This window comes from Panthera pardus, unplaced genomic scaffold, assembly GCF_024362965.1.
Source record: "Panthera pardus isolate Hobbes unplaced genomic scaffold, ASM2436296v1 HiC_scaffold_20, whole genome shotgun sequence".
NCBI classification, from domain to species: Eukaryota; Metazoa; Chordata; class Mammalia; order Carnivora; family Felidae; genus Panthera; species Panthera pardus.
In genome coordinates this window covers 87,293,446-87,300,049 of record NW_026526766.1, presented here as the reverse complement: position 1 = coordinate 87,300,049, position 6,604 = coordinate 87,293,446, and the positions used below count along the sequence as shown (strand labels likewise).

The window sequence follows — 6,604 nt, the reverse complement described above, 5'->3', positions numbered from 1 at the left end:
GGGGCTGCTCGATCTGCCTTCCCCTGGACGGAGCCCAGGCCGTGCTCCCTCTCACGTCCACCCTGCCCCAGTCCTGCCCTTCTGAACACCCAGAACAAGCTGATTGCTCCCTCCTCTCTGTCACTGGGGGCTGGGCTGGAACTTTCCTCCCAACCATGTCTCCTGAGCCCTTTCTCTTCTCCCGGGGGCGGGGGGGGGGGGGGCTCTACAGGAACAGAACGCAGGTGGGGGGACTGTAGGGGAGTCTGGGGTTCTCTGGGGAGGAAGGAATGGTTTCACTGGGTTTTGCGGGTGGGGTTTTGCGGGTGGAGTAGGAGATTGCTCTGAGAGGGGGAGGCAGGAATCCCAGGCAGAGGGAATGGCTCAGAGGGGTGACTGGAGCCCCTAGTCCAGGAATCAGAGCAGGTCCGAGGCACAAAATCTAGGGATACCCGAGAGATGGATTTTCTCCCGAAGAGCCTGTGGCAGTACAGCCTCGTGGTAGGGACTCTCAGGTGACCCCACCCCATAAAAATCCCACTCCCCCTTCACTGTGAGAGCCGGGGAGGGGGGTGAGCCACTGAGCCCCCACCTCCCCCTCTGTTAAATGGAGAGAGCAACACATTAAAAAAAATTTTTTTTAACGTTTATTTACTTTTGAGAGACTGAGAGAGACAGAGCACGAGCAGGGGAGGGGCAGACAGAGAAGGAGACACAGAATCTGAAGCGGGTTCTGAGCTGTCAGCACAGAGGCCGAAGCAGGGCTCGAACCTACAAGCCATGAGATCATGACCTGAGCCGAAGTCGGACGCTTCGCCGACTGAGCCACCAGGCGCCCCCCTTTTTTTTTTTTTTCTGCTGGAGTATATTCAGATGAAGAGACACTGTCTGTAAAGCAACTAGCACAGTGCCTGATGCTGCTACAGGGGACAGAAAGTCTGTCCTCAAGGACACAGGGAGGCCCCTGGGATAACTGTCCCATTTAGTACAGAGAAAGACTGAAATATCAGCCTGTGCCCCACGGCCCAGCCAGTGCGGAGGAGGGTAAGGACAGATTTCCGGGAGGGGTAGGGACAGGCTGAAGCCACCATCAGTCTGGCCAGGAGAAGGCTCTAGGTAAGAGGAGGGTCCCAACCCCTCTCCTCCGCGGCCCCACCTACCAGACCGCCCATCACTCAAACAGCCAGGGAGCCAGCAGTCAGAGAGGCGGCTGCCCCCCAATCCTGGCTCATTCCTGCTGCAGCTTCCCACATCTCTCTGCCTCCCAGCACCCTTCTTCCTTTTGAAAGTGTCCTTTTTTGGGGGGGGAATAGTTATACCTGTACGAGGCAAAAAAAAATGTTTTTAAAGGAAGCACCGGAAAAGTTTGTGCAATGCAGCCTGACCCAGCACATCTAGTTTTTTTGTGTATGTTTCCAGGACATTTCACTGCCTACAGAATTATCTTTCGAAAACTCCCAGAGAATGATGTCCACCCCTGCTCAAGACCTTTGAGGGCTCCCCACTTCCCCCCACCCCCAGCAAAGGTCTAAGGCCTTTGCAGCCCAGCCCCAGCCTCAGCAACGCCCCTCCTGCTTCTCTCCCCGTTGCCCTCCATGCCCCTGAGTGGGTTACATCTTCTCAGACAGCCGTGACTTTGCCCTTGCTGCGCCAGCTCTGTGCCCTCCGCAAAAATCTCTCTGTGTGGCTCAAGACCAGCTTTCCCTGTTCCCTGCCCGCTGTGGCTCCTCCCTCAGCTCCCTCCCTCACCATCCCCCGTGCCAACCCCCATGACTCTCCTGGTGCCCCCACAGCACTGGAGACGTTTATATGCTGGTGCTTTACTTTACTTTTTTTTTTATGCTTATTTATTTTTGAGAGAGAGAGAGAGCAGGGGAGGGGCAGAGAGACAGGGGGGAGAGAGAATACCAAGCAGACTCCGAACTGCCAGTGCAGAGCCTGACATGGGACTCGAACTCACAAACCGCGAGATCATGACCTGAGCTGAAACCAAGAGTCAGACGCTTAACCACTGAACCCACTGAGCGGTCCAGGCGCCCCTACGCTGGTGTTTTTCACATTTAACTTTCAGGAGGGTCTCGCTGGAGTCTTGTGTCTACACTCAATTATGAGCTTCTGGGAGGCCAGACCAGGCATCCTTGATTTTAATCACCACCCACCTCAATGGTTTTCCACATAGTAGGTGCTTGAAATGGTTTATTTTTAAAAAACATTTAACTTGCTTTTCCTTAGGGACGCAGCCAGCAGATCAGGATTTGAATCACTTCCTAGCTGTGTGTCCTTGAGAAAGCGAATCGACCTCTCCGAGCCTCAGTTATTTCATCTGGAAAACAAAGTTGGTTAATAATACAAGCTCCCTCCAAGAGTCACTGTGAAATAACAGAGCAGTTGACATGTTCTACTCGTTCCTACCCATGAGCGTTCCTCAGTCTTGTCTTAGTCTCATCAGACTTGTCCAAGGTCACCTATCTTGGATTGGGGGCAGTGCGGGCACTTGACCCCCATTTCCTCCCCCCTCCAATGGGGTTACACAGCCCTATGAGCAAAGCAAGGGTCCGGCTGTCTGCCAAGTCTCTCGTGGGTTCTCCAGGCCACTCGGGACAGGGATCCCCCAGCCCCTACAACTCCGTTGAGAGCCCCCATCCATCCTGGCTGGGGGCCTCTGCTCCTCCTGGTGGCCAAGGAATCAGCCGAGTGGGCCCTTCGGAGGCCTGGTGGCCCCCACCAGTGGGACAGTCACTAGAGCAAACAGTCCCCACTGACCCCAGGGGACCATGGGATTTTTGCCTGTGCCAGAGCAGGCTCTGTAGGGCTGGAGCTGGAGGCCAGGCCAGGCAACCCCCCCCCCCGCGCCCCCCCCCCCAGGGCTGGGGTGCTTCCAGGGTCTCCTAGAACATCTCGGGGTCCCTCCCTAGCCCTGGCCCTGCAGTGCCTGCCCAGCTGCTTCTCTGAGCCGCACCCAAACTCTTCCAGGCTCTGCCAGGGAGACTGGAAATTTCTGCTCCACAGCGTCTCTGGGATGATTTCAACACTCTGGCTCTGTGGGGGGCGGGGAGGAGGAGCCAGGCCGCTCCACAGGCTCAGTTTTCTCAAGCTCTGCTGGGGTGGGGGGCAGGGGGGGGCGCCTAGCTGGGCCTTGACCCTCCGAATCATAACAAACAACCAGCTCCAGCAACAGTGACCACGTATGGAGCGCTTGCTGTGTGCCAGGCCCTGTGCTAATACTCTCATAGCCTCATGGAACCTTCCAGAACCCTGGCCAGGCTGGCACAATTACTACCCCATCTCACAGATGAGCAAGAAGGGCTCCGAGTGGTGAAGGCGCAGCCCCAGGCCACAGAGCCCGGAGCTGCAGCCAGGCGGGTGACATTCCAGAGCCCGGGAGCAGAGAGATCTAGGTCACTAACTGGCTGGGGGCTGGAAAAGCTGGAAGGGGCCAGGTGGGGGGGGGGGGGGGCGCCTAAATGTTGGGGGTCCCTAAAGGAAACTGCAGTACACAGAGGGTAGCTGGTCTAGGGGAAGGCATGCTTCGAACTGGGGTCTCTGTTAGCATGTAGGAGTGTCTTCCTGGGGGTACACCGGGTCCCCCTGGAGATCTCAAGGGGTCCGAAACGTTTCTCTGTTCCTGGTCCTGCTAAGCTAGTAACTCCAGACACCTCTCACCGCCCCCCCCCCCCACTCTTCCTCTTCCCCCCTCCCCGCCCCCCCTGCGACTGTCTGGCTCTGAGCGGTCAGATGGACAGGCATGTTTAGCGCCCTGGCGGGGCCCCTGGCGAAGCGCCCTGGTCAAATTCAGCCCAATGGCTAGGGTGCCTCTACTGTGTGCCTGGCCCTGAGTCCCCAGGCCCAATGTCAAACCGGGGGAAATGGGAGGGGAGGGGGGGGGGGACGGTGAATGGAGAATCTCAGCTCTCAGGCAATAGCGTGGAGGACTGAATCAGATACTCTAGGGGGCGGCTGAGCGCCCCGCGGCAGTGATGACCCTCCCTGGGCTCAGGTCCCCCCCACCCCCCCACCCCCGCCGTTAAACGAACACACCGAACACCCAGTCCCTTCCCTCCGGGTCAACCGAGGGCTCAATGAGCTCCTGGGGAACAACGCTGGGGGCCAGAGGCGGCCACCCCGGGCCTGGCTCCCGGTTCCCGCGTGTCCCCCCCCCCGCCACCCCGGGCCGGCGCTGGTTCCCCGCCCTGGGCCCGGCCGCCTAGGGCCACGCGTGCTGGGCGCGGCGGCGGCGCGGGCCCAGGCGCCCAGTTCAGCGGAAAGGAATGTCTTGCTCGGCGGGGGAGGCCGCGGCCCCCGAGGCCGTGTAAACCCCGCCGCCCTCCCCGGGCCTCGTTTATTGCGGCCCTAAAGCCCGGCTCGTTCCGCCAGCCGGGCCGCTCGCCGGGTCCGCGGATGACTCACCCCCGCCCCCTCGCCGCCGACTCCCGCGCCCCGCCCGGCCGCCACCCCCAGACCCTCACCCCGCGCTCGCCCCGAGCCCGGCGGGGTCCCCGCGTCGGGGGGCGCGCGCCCCGCCCCCACGCCGCCGCGGCGCGCCCTCCCCGCTCCCGCTCCTCCCTCCCCTCCCCGCCCCCTCCCCGCGCCGCCCGCCCGCCCGCCCGCTCCCTCCCCTCCCCCCCTCCATAACTCAAAAGCTTGTCAAGCTGGTTCCAGACTCCTGGCGCCGGGCTCCGCTCCAGGAAAGAAAAAAAGGAAAAAGAAAAAGGGAAAAAGCCGGCGCGAGGGAGCGAGAGGGAGAGAGAAAGGCCCGCGGAGCGAAACTGTGTGCCGCTTGCGCGCCCGGCACCGCGGTCCCCGTCCCCTCCCCCGCTCCCCTCCCCCTCCCCTAACCCTAACGGGGAACCCGGCACCCCGGGGCCGAGGGCGCGCGCGCGGCGCAGATCAATTATTTATGGGCGAATCAATTATTTAGCTGCCCCGGGAAGGGGAGGGTGGCGGGGGAGGAGGCGGCTGCCGAGACCACCCCGCCGGAGGTCGCGGCCTTCCCGCTGGGCCTCGGGGGTCAGGAGGCGTCCCCACGCCGGGGGGTCCTGTTCGAGAAGGCTGCCTCGGAGTGGGCTCCGGGAGGAGCGCGGGGGAACCTGCAGAAGCGGGACAGAGGGCTCAGAGACCTAGTTAGGCCGCGGAGGGGGGTGTGGGGGGGGGGTGGCGGGAAAGAGCTGGCTGGGGCAGGGGGTGGCGTGGGAATAGCCTGGCCTGCGAATTCTTTCCTTCCTTCTTTCCTTCCTTCCTTCCCATCTTTATTGCGAGCCCTCTGCTGCCACCGAGCCCACAGAGAGAGCCGTGGTAGGAGAGGGTTAACAACTGGAATTTGGAGTTCGAGCTGGGTCCAGATCCTTCTGTGTATTGTATTCGCCCCTGCTGTGTCCTCTCAAGCAAGAGACGTGCCCTCTCTGAACCTCCACTTCCTCTTGGGCGGGATGGAAAGGAGGGCTGGAAGGAGGTGATGCCAGGATTCGGGGAGATGGGCACCTGGGCAGGGCCTGGCACAGTTGGGGGGTTGGGGGGGGTGGTGGGAGGTGGCTCCTGTCCCCAACATGCTCAGGCCCCGGTATCCTACCCCAACTGTGGGTTCTGGATAACCTGTATCCTCTCCTGGTTTAGGACATTTGAAGGTCATTATCAAAACCATGCCAACCCCAAGGCCTCTGCCCAGGGCCCTCACCTCTGGCTGGCTTCTCACCAGCCTGGCCCTTCAAAGGCTGGTGCATATGGCAGCCAGAGGGGTGGGCCAGAGGCTCAGTCTAATACCCTTGCCCTTCCCTACCCTTCCCTTCCCTCTTCTGCAGCTCTCTCCCTCCTCCGTGTCCTCCATTGTGTTTCCAGCCTATTCTCTGGTTTCCAGCCTATTCTCTGCCTCCAGTCCGGGGCGGGAGAGGTTTGCAGTCCTGAGGCCATGGGGGCAAGGGGCAAGGGCAGAGCAGCCTTTGCTTACAGACCAGCCTGTGCCCCTCCCTCCCAAGACCTTCATGCCCCAAGGCTCCAGCCTGGGAGACTTTCTGTCTCGTGATAACAACCACACAGTGCCAGGAGGTAGGTCTCATCTGACCTTTTAAATTCCCACAGCTGTCCCTACTCATTCCAGAACTGAGGCTCCCCAGCTGACCCCCTTGAGCTCCCTGGGGGCAGGGGCCGGTTCTGCCTGGTTTGGCTTCTCATTTCCGGGTCTCGGCTCCTGGTACCCGCACAGGATAGACAACGTGCACGTAGCTGGACTGTCTGTTCCCAGCTTGGGAAGAGGGGCAGCAGGGGCAGTGGAGAGAGGATGTTCAACTGCACGTTCCTGGGCTTCTCCAGACCTCCTAAATCAGGCTCTCTGAGCACACGGCCTGGGACTCTGCATTTTACAGCTCCCTCGGGTTAAGTAAAGCTGAGTCAAGTTTGACACTCACTGACTCAGGGACCAGAAAGGGCAAAATGTTGCATCGGGACCAAGCCCCTCTCACGAAAGAGATTCATCCCTCCGTAATTCTAGCTTTTACCAGCGTATCAAGCTCATCTTCCAGCTGAGAGCCAATTGTTTCAAACACTTATTAAAGACCTACTGTATGCGTGGGGCTGGCTCTGAGGCTACCAGATAGTCGACCCTCATTGGACACTCAAAAAAAAGAAAGAAAAA

The 6,604-nt window shown here is 60.3% G+C and overlaps 1 long non-coding RNA gene across 1 annotated transcript; it reads right to left on the bottom strand.

Annotated features, from left to right (window-relative positions):
- Positions 1-609: 609 nt before the first annotated feature.
- LOC128778647 (uncharacterized) lies at positions 610-2,664 on the bottom strand. Its single transcript, XR_008424368.1, has 2 exons — positions 2,139-2,664; positions 610-1,298 (listed from the first exon to the last, which is right to left on the bottom strand). It is a non-coding gene; the product is annotated as an uncharacterized LOC128778647 (long non-coding RNA).
- Between the last annotated feature and the right edge of the window lie 3,940 nt (positions 2,665-6,604).